At 42.3% G+C, this 12,096-nt stretch overlaps 1 protein-coding gene and 1 long non-coding RNA gene across 2 annotated transcripts in view; one reads left to right on the top strand and one right to left on the bottom strand.

The window, feature by feature from the left end:
• Positions 1-217: 217 nt before the first annotated feature.
• LOC102010975 lies at positions 218-11,721 on the bottom strand. The gene is made up of 4 exons (XR_262928.1): positions 11,607-11,721; positions 10,721-10,835; positions 4,378-4,543; positions 218-408 (listed from the first exon to the last, which is right to left on the bottom strand). It is a non-coding gene; the product is annotated as an uncharacterized LOC102010975 (long non-coding RNA).
• Positions 11,722-11,785: 64 nt separating this feature from the next.
• Positions 11,786-12,096, top strand: part of Ccnyl1 (cyclin Y-like 1) — a 32,807-nt gene continuing 32,496 nt past the window's right edge. The window contains exon 1 of the mRNA XM_005396979.1: positions 11,786-11,856. The gene's annotated coding sequence lies outside the window, so the exon portion shown is untranslated. The remainder of the gene's footprint in view (positions 11,857-12,096) is intronic.

Here is a 12,096-nt window from a genome sequence, read left to right as displayed (position 1 = left end):
AAAGGTTCTGCTGTGAGTCTGTTCCCCAGATGCCTATAGGCAGAGCTGTACCCTCTCACTAATTCAGGCCTGTTTATGTGCCTCTGATTAATCTGCTCAGACGGGGCTGGGGATATAGCTCAGTGGCACAAGTGCCTGCCTGGCAAGTGTGAAGTCCTGAGTTCGATTCGCAGTACAAAAAAAAAAAAAAATCTGCTCGGACTGCCATACAGGGTACCCAAACTTAAAAAATAGATATTTTATTCTTGCAGCTCTGAATGTGGAAGCCTAAGATGAAGGTGCCTACAAGACTGGCTATTCTGAGGCTCTTGATGGAGGGATCTGTTCCAGGTCTCTCCCTCTGGATTGCAGACATCAGTTTCTTCTGTGTCTTCACATGTTCTCTCCATGCATCTGCTCCCAAACTTCCTGTTAAAAGGACCCAACTCAATGATTTCTTTTTTTCTGAACCACCGTAAAGACCCTATTTCAACCACAGCCACACTCTGAGGTTCCTGGGGTTAGGACTCCAACACAGAATTCTGGCGGTGGGTACACACAACACAGTCCCTAGCGGCCTCTTACTAGGGAGCAGTGCTCCTATTAACTGATCAACACCTATTCATTTATCATTTCTTCTTTTTTTTTTTTTTGGTACCGGGAATTGAACTTAGGACTTTGAGCTTGCCAGTATTCATTGTTTTTGAAGGTCTCTCTTTGTTTAAATATCAACCTCAGGGCCAAATTCTTTATTATGTTAAGTGCATAGCTCCAGTGTCTAGCTCACTGCTTTCAGAGTAGCAGGCCCTTGATGAATATTCATGAGTGGATAAATGCATATTGTAAAATCATTACCAATTGCTTACAAAAAAGTAATCACAGAGAAAGCTCTTCCAGGTACATTGTTAAGCAAAGAAAACAAATTACAAAAGCTGTATGGGTAGCATAGCATTATTCCTAAATCACACACATATAATTTATTTTTATAAAAACAAAACTTAGAGAAATATGCAACAAAATACTAATAGCAGATGTGCTTCGGGTGAGATTTTGATTTAGTTTTCTCTTGTTTATCATGTATTTCTCTACAGTGAATGTACTTTTGTAAAACTACAATTTATTAAAAGTTAGATATTTTGTCATCACTTTTAACTGGCTATTAAGAAAAAGCATACATTATTTTCCTTTTTCAGTGGGGAATGGTGGGAAACATGGTGTGACTGAAATAATGGTCTATGGAAATGCCCAGCCTGGAGTCAAGTCCTCGCTTGCCACTTTGTAAGTTGCATTTATAGTGAGTCTTCATTTTTCAGCTATGAGGTCAGGTAATAATCGCACCCTCAGCATATGGGGCTGCTTCCAGTCTCTGGCCCAGACTAAATTTCATTCTTTCTATCTGAATGATCTGGAAAAGACAGGACACCAAGGGTCAGAGACCCGTCCAGTGGTTTGGTTGTTTTACTCCCTTTCCGGGGCAGGTCAAGCAATACGCAGCTACCCTTCACATCGCCTCTGGGCCTAGAGCTTGGACTTGGGGTGGCAGGGCATAGGCACCAAATGTCAGGGGCGCCACAAAAACTTAGCAATCCAGAAAATAATAGTACAATATTTTTAAAATATAAATTTTGTAAAAATCTGTAATGAACAAGATATCAACAATTTCAATAAGGACAGGAAAGTATTACTGCTCTTTACTTTGTCTCAGACTCCATTCTGAAAAGCACTTCTAGCCTATGACCCCAAGGTAGGAGACTATCAATTATGCTAATCATGACTAATTACTTCTTAACTATAATTAATTATGTAAACCATCCTGCACCTCAGAACCAACATTGTTCACTCTGGGATTGTGTTTAACCTTCAGCGAAGGGCCTCTTAGGGTACCAGTGAGGGAATATACATTTTTCTGACTTTGTTTATTCCTTTATCCCATATATACTACCTAATTGCAGCTCTTTTACACCACTGGGGACTCTCAGGGGCAGGACCCATCCTACTCTTTTATAGAAACATAAAATGCCAGCAAAGCATGATTTCTACCCAAAATCACACTAAGCAGGCTTCGCAGATGTGGCAGACCCCTCTTCTGTGCTTCTGGAGCACAAGTGACCTTGGCCTGTCCTGCTTGGAACATGGGCACTAGTCAGCATCCCACTACTCCCCAAGAGGAGCGACCTTTCTGTGGTGAGGTCAGGCAGGTCTTTGACCCCAGTTGAAGGTTTCCCTGAGAGACTTTCATATCATCCCTTCGTGGGATTTTTCGGGGTATTAGTTTACCCACGTGTAAAGTATTTCACAGTATATACATCCCATTGTTAAAAGCAGTAGCAAAAGGTGCATTTAAAATCTTGTTTTGTGTAATAGTTTTATTTTACAAAAGACTTGTCTTTTGCTGAAACCATAATTTCTAAGTTGCTTTGTAAAAGCACTTATTAAAAAAGTGATATTCTTAGCATATACATTTCAGAAAATTTCCATGTTTTCAGTTTGATTTAATGTGTGGAATGTCACAGGATGGCTTACCCTATGGAAATGTTTCTGAAAGTACCTGTAGAAATCTGTGTTCTGTGTAGCCACTAAAAAACCCAAAGGCTAATGGTGGAAGGGGTTATTTAGATACAATATAGTACACAAAATTTAGATTTGGTTACAGTAATTTTAGCATAATCCAGTGTAAAGTAGTGATCCAGATGAACTTCATAATGGTGAAGAAATAGGCTTTTTTGTTTTGTTTTGTTTTGTTTTGTTTTGTTTTGTTTTGTTTGTCTTTTTGAGACAAGCCCTTGCTATGCAGTTCAGGCTGACCTTGAGCTCACTTTGTAGCCCAGGCTGGCCTCGAACTTGCAACGATCCTCCTGCCTCAGCCTCCCGAGTGCTGGGATTACAGGCGTGCGCCACCACGCCCAGCAAGGCTTTTTTTTTTTTTTTAATCTTTAAGTGAAAGAATGTAGCTCACCACAACTCTCCTTCCTCAGAGTTTTGGGATGAATGTGTTTACTGGAAACGTGGACTGCATTGGTATTACATAGCTGTGTTCTGTAGGGAGTCTGGCTAGTTGAAGGGCACTATGATGTGAGAGATGATGTCCAGCCTGTCCCAGATGTTTCGGACTTCACAAACCAGGGATCTGATTTGTGAAACCATCGGGGACATTCCAGCCTCAGAGATATGCCATGGACCGGAACTGGGCAACCTAGGAGCTACCAGAACTGGCAGTCCAGGCACACAGCCTCAGGGAGCCATGTTGGCTGTGTCGAGGCCCTTGCAGCTGAGGCCCCATGATCCTGGCACAGGCGCGAACGGTCTCCTCTGTGTCCTCCCTAATTTCCTAATCCCAGGTCATGAACATGGCGGAGGGGGTGCTATACTTAATGTTGGAATTTTTTTTAAAAAGCATTGTTCTGCCATGGAGGGGTGTCTAACAGGGGTGTCAGAGAAGAAAACAATCATCACACAATGTGATGCAGTGTTGTAAGGGCTTACAGAAGAGACTGATTACACCCAAGATGTGGAGAATCTCACAGCCTTGAGGGAAGCACTGCAGAGGAGGGCATGCTCCATGCAAACCTCAGAAAATTAATAGAAGCTTCCCAGATGGCCACGCTGGACCAGCTACACGGTTTCCAGTTCTGGATTTTGAGCTAATTCTCTGCCTAGAAATAGTAAGACAGAGCTGGTTTGGACATTTGGGCTTTTATCATTACCATGGTCTCAGACTCTTTCTTGTTCCAGTCAGGGCAGAGCCCTGATTGTGCAGTCACTCTACTGTCTTCATGGGCATATTGTATTTCACCCCTATGGCCAGCGCACCCAAGAAGGAAGTGCTCAGTGAAGGTGCAGCATTATTCATTAGGGCCTTGTAAAGGGCGCCTTCCAGAAGCCAGGCCCACTCAGCAGGAGTCCAGACCCTTGCCTCCATTAGATGCAGCCTAAGTTGTTGGGTGTTACGGTTTTTTATTGTTTATAGTGCTTCCTATGCCTGTGTCTGCTAAGATGAGGTTCATGGCCTCTACCTTCATCCAGATTGCTGTCCTTAGGGACGGGTATATAGCTCAGCGGCACAAAGCACCTGCCTGGCAAGCACGAGGTCCCAAGTTTGATTCTTGGTACAAAAAAAAAAAAAAGGAAACTATTTTTTGGGCCAGGGATATAGCTCAGCAGCACAAGCGTCTGCCTGGCAAGCACAAGGTCCTGAGTTCAATTCCTGGTACCAAAAAAAAAAAAAAAAAAAAAAACAGATTGCTGTCCTTATCCCTTTGGACAGAGACATTCTAGAGGTACTTCAGAGGGGACTCCATGAAGTGAAGAAAAACATTGTTTTACCAGTAAGGCAATAGAGCCACTATGGGGAATATATCATAGCCTGATATCTATGAACTTTATTTCTAGGATACAAACCTGGATAAAAAGATTTCTTTAAACTTTTCCCTTCTGTCAAGTTGAAGGAAACTCCTCCTCCTCACCCTTTTTTCCTCTTCCTCCTCCTCACCTCCTCCTCCCGCCTCTTCTAGCACTGTTTTTCTAATGTCAGCCTGATTTGAAGAGGCTGCTGTCAAAAAGACTCCTAGAAGAAACCAAAGCAACATGTTACATCCTTGCCAGAAAATGGTTCTAATGTAAGAGAACTTTGGTCAGCCTAGCCAAGCATTGCTTTTAAATGAGAAGTTGATGCATCTTATAAGGACTAAGATATTACACGAACACAAGAAGTGTGGGGGGAAATCCCTATCCTTCTAGGACAGTGACAAGTCTGGGAGAACAAACAGGAGTAAATAGGAATAATATGATTTGAACTGAGCAAGAGTTTTACGTGAAGTACGGGATGTGTGGGGAGTGGAGCACTGGCAGGATTAGGGGGAAACAATGGACACCATTTCTTTGTCTCTTCATACTTGGTCTTGTTCCAGCAGGGACTGCGCAGTGAGCTGACTTCCTGGGTGAGTGGAAGGGGCAGCTCTCTCAGGAAGCTTCCTGCCACAGACAGTGTGCTGGCAGGGTCTGTAGGGCTGGGAGAAGAGCAGGCAGCTGTTTTAGAAAACCAGGCACCTGAACACCACACTTCCTTCCTCACTTGCAGCTGATCTGCCGAAGTAGCAGTAGGCTGAGAAAGATTTTGGACTTTTTATAGCACCTGACAAATGGAGTCAGAAGCAAACCTTATGAGACAGAGATGAGTAAAATGCCTGAAAAAGCACTAGAAAGTTTTTAGTCTCACTTAAACCTGAAGGCTTCCCTAGAGTTTAAATCCCCTGATGTTTGAAACTCGGTTCTACCCCGCAAAGAGCCACTATGATAGCAGACACTTAGGACTAGACGTCCCCTAGCCCATGAGCACTCTCTGCCCCTGTGATGTGCCACACCGACATGCTTTTAATTCTTTTTTTCAAAGCATCACTTCAAATAAATTAGCATTCTCATCTCAACTGACTCACTTGGCAAAAACAAACTCCATAAACTGTGAGGAGAATAGTTGAGAAGTGGAAAAAGGCAGGTGGAGGCGGCACTGCACAGTTTTCTGAGGTGTGAATGCCAGCACCACTGAATGCCCCGTTCACTGAGAAACTCAGACTGTAGTGCTTTGAAGTTGGGAATGAGAGAAGTTATTCCTCTTCATATCGGGTATGATAATAATTCTTAAATTTTTGTTCACAGTCTACTTTGAGAATATGATGATGATATAAACTCTGTCCAGAAAAACTACATATATATATATATATATATATATGATTTACTCACAAAATCCCATTCTATAAGAGCTAGTTATGGCCCCAAAAATAGAAACCAAAGTCAGAACAAACAAAAAATAACCCTGATCACTTGCCATAAAATCTTCTTGCCGCTAACCTAGATTCATTCTATAGTTTAAGCCTCTCTCTACTTTTTCTATCCTCGTAGCTTGAGATCATTATAAAATTTCTTGTATAAGTTTTCAAATATACTTTCTACTGGCTTAGAATTTTATTATGCTCACTTTTGCTTTAAACTGAAACTTTCCTAATCTTTCCTTATAGATGGCAGGATAGAGAACTGGTTGCTTTCCAATATCTAGTTGTTCCTTCTGTGTTTATTGTCTAAAATTTATGTTGCCCAAGCCTCCCTTGCAGCTAGATGTGGCCATCTTTCTAAGCTGTAAACCAGTAGTGTGTAAGCATCACACTTTGTGAATGTGCTGAATAATCTTCCTTCTCCTTCCCTTCCTCCACTCTGAAGTTTGGAATGAAGACATTGTAGCTGGGAGAGTGGAAGCAATGGGCAATACCACCTATTGAGTCCTCTGGTAGAAGATAAGGTTCATGAGAGCGGGAACTTTATTTATCTCCATCAAAAGAACAACCTCAACACTTAAACAATGTGTGACACGTACTAAGTATCTTAGCACAAACATTAGTGAATGAACAGATGAATCAGTGAGTTTAACCAGGGCCCTATAGACAAAGGCTCAGTTTCTACAGACGGAAACTCTTGCTTAATTCAAATCATATTATTTCTGTTTACTCCCCTTTGCTCTCCCAGAATTGTTGCTGTTACAGAAGGATGGGAATTTTTTTCTTCCTTAATGCTTTCCAGTGAAAACAAATGCTTTCCCTGAAAATAGAAGGTCTTCAAAGCAATGCTTGCAGTATCTTTCTGCTTAGCAAGTTGTAAATTGTTAAGCTTTCAAGGTCATGTGTATCTATTTTTGTGTATGTCTGTTAAATGCGCGCACTATTTTGGAACTTGATCTTAAATGTCTTCTCAAAGAATCATTCCAAATGGTACCTAATGACATTCCTAGCATTTCAGATGCCATTGCTGCTATTATCACGGCGCGCAGTCACTAGATCCTGAGGACTTAACTAGGTGTTGGTTCCTGCCGCTGAACTTCTCCAACACCGTCTCATTCACTATAATTTGCCACACTTTAAAAATTATGTGTTTTTGTCCCTGAACATTGGTGGAATCTCTTAAATAGAAATAAATTAGAAATCACCTCTGCTTTCCTGCTTTTTGAAATGACTTTTTCTTTTTCTGGTTCAGAGGATAGCACTTCTTCTTGCCATTTTTGTGAACTCTTAGGTGTTTGTAAATGTTCACGCTTTTTGCAGCTACACATCATTTTCTCCCCAATGTCCTTTTACTCTCCCCCCAAATTTATTTGCTATTTCTTTTAAATATTTGAAGGAAATAATTAGTCCCGTCTTCCACCTTGGTGACATACTTGTCTGTACTTGAGTTCCTTGTGTTTTGCTCAAGTTTCTCTTTAATTTATCCATAGAGGGAGACACCACAGTCAAACCTCTGGATCCATGGGTTCTGAATCTGTGGGTTAAACCTACTGTGGATTGAAAATATTTGAAAAATATTGCTTCCGTATGGAGCATGCACAGACTTTTTTGCTTGTCCTTTTTCTATAAACCATAGAGGATAATATGTATTCCTGTAGCATTTATGTTGTATTATGTATACATTAATATTTTTTGTCTCTTTTTCTTTATCTTTTTTTCTTATTTTTCTGCCAGCAATAGGTTTTATTTATTTAAAGTCTTTATCAAGTTAATTATCATAAACACATATTAACAGCCAAACTAGCAGATCAAAAGCATATAAAACACATAAAATAATTATATTAATCAAGGTACACTTTTAGATATATTGCCCATGTTGGATTACAATAACTTTTTTCTTTCTTTTCTTTCCTACTGTCTTTTATTTTATACTTTATATATTCTCTTTTTAAATATATATTCTCATACATAAGAGAAACCATGCAATATTTAAGCAGGTATGTTTGATTTACTTCACTTAATATTATAGTCTCAAGATGTACCCATTTTCCTACAAATAATTTAACTTTATCCTTCTTTATGGCAGAGTAGTACTCTACTTTCTTTATCTGCTCATATGTTGATTGACATATGGGATACTTTCAAGATTTATTATTAGCTATTATGAATTGTGCTGCTACAGACATGAGTATGCATCTATCCTTGTAATATGATGTCTTTAACTCTTTCAGGAACATACCTGGAAGAGGAATAGCTGGGTCAAATGCAATTTCTAGTTTTAGTTTTTTGAGGAATCACCACACTGTTTCCATAATGGTTATACTAGCTTACATTCCCAGCAACAATGGAGAAGCATTTTTCCTCATAGCTTCTCCAGCATTTATTTGATTTCTTGATGATAGCCATTCTTTCTGGAGCGAGATGGAATCTCAGTGTTGCTTTAACTTGTACTTCTCGAATGGCCAGTGATATTCAATGTTTTTAATACATTATATTTTTGTATCATAAGTAATATAGAGATGATTTAAGGTATGTGGAAGCATATACTCAGATTATATACAAATATGCTAGTTTTATACAAGGAATTTGAGCATCCTTAGATTTTGATATCCATGGAGGATCCTAGAACCAATCTCTCAGATAGAAAGGATCAACTATATTTGGTTTCTGTTGGGCATATCAGGCTTCTTTGAAGCACAGATTTCTGTACATCTTTTTTTTTTTTTTTTTTTGGTCTTTTTGAGACAGGGTTTCACTGTGCAATCTAGGCTGGCCTTAAACTCATTTTGTAGCCCAGGCTGGCCTCGAACTCACAGTGATCCTCCTGCCTCAGCCTCCCAAGTGCTAGGATTACAGGCCTGTGCCACCATGCCCAACCTGTCTAATTGCTTTTTTATTTTCGTGGTCCTGGGGATTGAACCCAGAACCTTGTGCAAGGTAGCCAAGGCCTCTACCACAAGTTGTGTCTGTAGCCTTTTTTAAATTTTGAGACAGAATCTGACTACTTTGCCAAGGCTGGCCTTGAACTCATGATCCTCCTGCTTCAGCCTCCTAAAGCTGTGACTACAAGCATGTGCCATAACTCCTGACTATACTTGCCTCTTTCCCAGAGTGGTTTTCCAAATAGAGAAAAATAGAGGTCTTCAAATAAGTTATTTCTAAACTTCTTCTCCACCATAAACGTCTCTGTGATCACGTAAGTCCTTTCTTCTTTGCTTCTTTTTTGTTTTTGTTTTGTGGTACTGGGTATGTAAGCAAGGCCTTAGCACTGAGATACATCCCCAGCCCTCTTTTTATTTTTTATTTTGAGACAGGGTCTCAGTAAATCACTAAATTGCCCAAGCTGGGCTTGAATCTGAGATCCTTTTACCTCAGTCTCCTAGCATGATGGAATTACAAGCCTGTGCCACCAGGCCTGACTTCCATCCTGACTTTTGTATCTAAGGTGGATCTATCCCGCCTCTGCCTTCTTGGACTTTGCTTCATATTCTTTTCCTTTTCCTGTAAGTTCAAAATATTCATTTCTCCATTGGCTCTTACTCTTTAACACAGTATCAAACCTTCTGCCCAGCTTAGAGAGAGAAAACTTCCTTAGACTACATCTCCCTTTAAACTGGACCACATCTCCCTTCTCAGCCAAAGGGTTGGGCAGAGACAACCTCAGTTCCTGCTTGGCTTGCTCTCCTGCTATTCATGTCCTTTCCCACTGGCTGCTGGCCTGCTTCTCACACACATTCCCAAGCCCGGAGCTGCCATAGCCAATGGTGTGGGCTAGCTTTCCAGCCTTCCCACAGCATGTGACTCTCTGTTCATTAGGGTAATAAATATTGAGTGCCTACCGATCAGGCACTGTGCCAGGTGCTGCTGCTGCTGCAGAAATGCGAAGAAGACACGGTTCCCGTTCTCATGGGACTCACCTGATCAGCCTCACCTGATCAACTCATGTCACTTGATGTCCCCTGCTCACCTCTTCATGCCACTTTAATCTCCCTGCTCTCCAATCTCCTTCCTTCCCTCCCCCATTCCTTTCATCTTAAGGTAACCACTTTGACACCCACAACTTCAATTACTTTCTCTCTGATAAAAATATACCTTTAACTGTTGATTTCATTTAAAAGTTTTATTTTATACAAGATACCCATTTCCTAAAACTGTAGATTCCATGTTGCTCCATGAAAGTAGTCACTAAGAAAAGTAAGATTGTTAGCATGCAAGTTTTAAGAAATTTCTCCCAACTGCTCTGTTTTGGTTTGAGTTAGTTTGTGTGTTTTTTTCTTTGTTTTGTTTTGTTTGTATTTTTGAGACAAGGTCTCGCTATGCAGTTCAGGCTGGACTTGAGCTCACTTTGTAGCCCAGGTTGGCCTCAAACTTGCAACGATCCTCCTGCCTCAGCCTCCTGAGTTCTGGGATTACAGGCGTGTGCCACCATGCCCAGCTGTGTGTTATTTGTGAAAACACAAATTGGAATGTCACAAATTGGACTTAGCTTACGGAGATTTATATCCAACTTTTAATCAGAGAGCTCCATTTTAATATGCTACTTAGCAGAAAAAAAAAACTATCTGCCACCCCTATATCTCTTCCCACATTTTTTAGTCTAAAAGATGGCACTGTTACATACCTGGTCCCCCAAATCAGAACCTCAGCAATCTTTCTACCTCCTATTTTTCCACCTCCTCCACAACCAGTCAGCAAGTACTTCCTATTTTGTCTCCCAAATGATCACACATCTTTCCCTCTTCTGTCACTGCCAGTGCCTTTTGAGTGAATCCTTTCTCCTCTGCTAGATGAACATGATCTCTTCATTGGTCCTATTGTGGTCTTTAACCCTTCCTTATTGTCCAGAGTGAGCTCATCACACACATTTCTGATAGTGACACCTTAATTTCACATCGCTGAATGACGCTTACACTTCTAGGTTAAAATTCAAACTCTGCTCAGGCATCTGCTTTGGAGTCAAATAGATCTGGGCTTACATTCCAGCAGTGTGACCTCAGACGACTGGACTCCCCCAAGCCTTTGTTTCTCATCTCCCCGACTCACTGAGGGATTGGGACTGTTTGACACGCAGTATTTGGCACCTAGACGGAACTAAATCAATGTTGAGTGAAAGGAAGGCATTTAAAATCCACGTGAAAAACCGCTTTTCCTTAAAACAAAATAAGCCCTAGTATTCACTGTCATTTCCCCCGAGTTTGACTTCTACTTTTACTTTCACATAATCAGGACAAGGTGCTTATGGGAAACCAGACTGCCTAAGACCCACTTTATCCCAGCCTCACCCTGAGCAGTCATGTGACCTTGGGAAAGTTACACCTGCCGCCTGCTTTTCAAGTTTCTTCTGTAAAATTTAAGATGGGATTGCTTTTGAGGGTTAAGCGACTGTCTCAGTGGGAACAGCATCGGGCACATAATGCTAAATGTTAACTGTCCTTTATCAACTTTATGGATAGGACCTTGCTACCCTACTTTATGCTTCTCAATTTTGTAGAAGAAAAATTATGCTTATGCAGTGTTAGTAATGGGAGGAAAATCTGGAAACTCCTGCTGTTAGCGAGAAACAGGCGAGAAAAGAGAGCTGCCAGGCACCCCTTTGGTCCTCATGCTATAGGCGAGGAAATAGAAGGGTGATGTGTCCGACGGGTCTTCGGGTCCCATTCAAGACATACAGCCACAACGCCGCCGAACGCAGCAGCAGAGCTCCGGGGCTTGCTACGGTCAAGTTGCAGGCGGAGGGGAACCAAGGCTGGAGAGGAGTCTTTAGTTGCAAAAACTGCCACCAATCCGGAGGTAACCTCCGGTAACTAACTTCAGCGGGCAAATGAAAGCTGTCCAACTCGGAGACACCAGAGCTGTACTAACTGTGGCTTTCTGTAAAGTCTGTCCACCCGGACCGCCTCCAGTCACTAAAGGCAGTGAGGCGCCCTGCAGGACCTGAAAGCGCGGGGCAGCGGATGAATGGAAACCGCGCCTTGCCCCGCGCCAGGGGCGGGGCAGCCGCGGGCGGGGCGGGGCTCTGTGACGTAAGGGCGTGGGCGGGCGCGTGGAGGGAAGCCTGGTTAAGATTGGCTAATGCTGTCCACGTGATCTCAGGCCGTGATCCGGTTGGCAGGTGCTGGCGTAAGGGCTTTCATTTGGGGGGTGTCGGCGGAAAAAGGAGGAGCTCAGACCGCGCTCTCTGCCGGCAGTGGCTGTGCTTCTAGGCGCTAGCCGGGTCCCCACCCCTTTTAAATAAGCCGGGCTGGTCGCCGCCCTCGCAGTCTAGTCAGCTCTGGGGAGGAGGCGGTGGCGTGGAGGTGGCGGCGCGGCCGAGGCCGGAGCCCTGCCCGGGGCCGGGCAGCGGGGTGGACGG

The sequence above is a fragment of the Chinchilla lanigera genome, unplaced genomic scaffold (genome assembly GCF_000276665.1).
Source record: "Chinchilla lanigera isolate Chin_1 unplaced genomic scaffold, ChiLan1.0 scaffold00056, whole genome shotgun sequence".
Lineage (NCBI taxonomy): Eukaryota > Metazoa > Chordata > Mammalia > Rodentia > Chinchillidae > Chinchilla > Chinchilla lanigera.
Note: the sequence above shows the minus strand (reverse complement) of the source record. Positions and strands in the feature narration are given on the sequence as shown.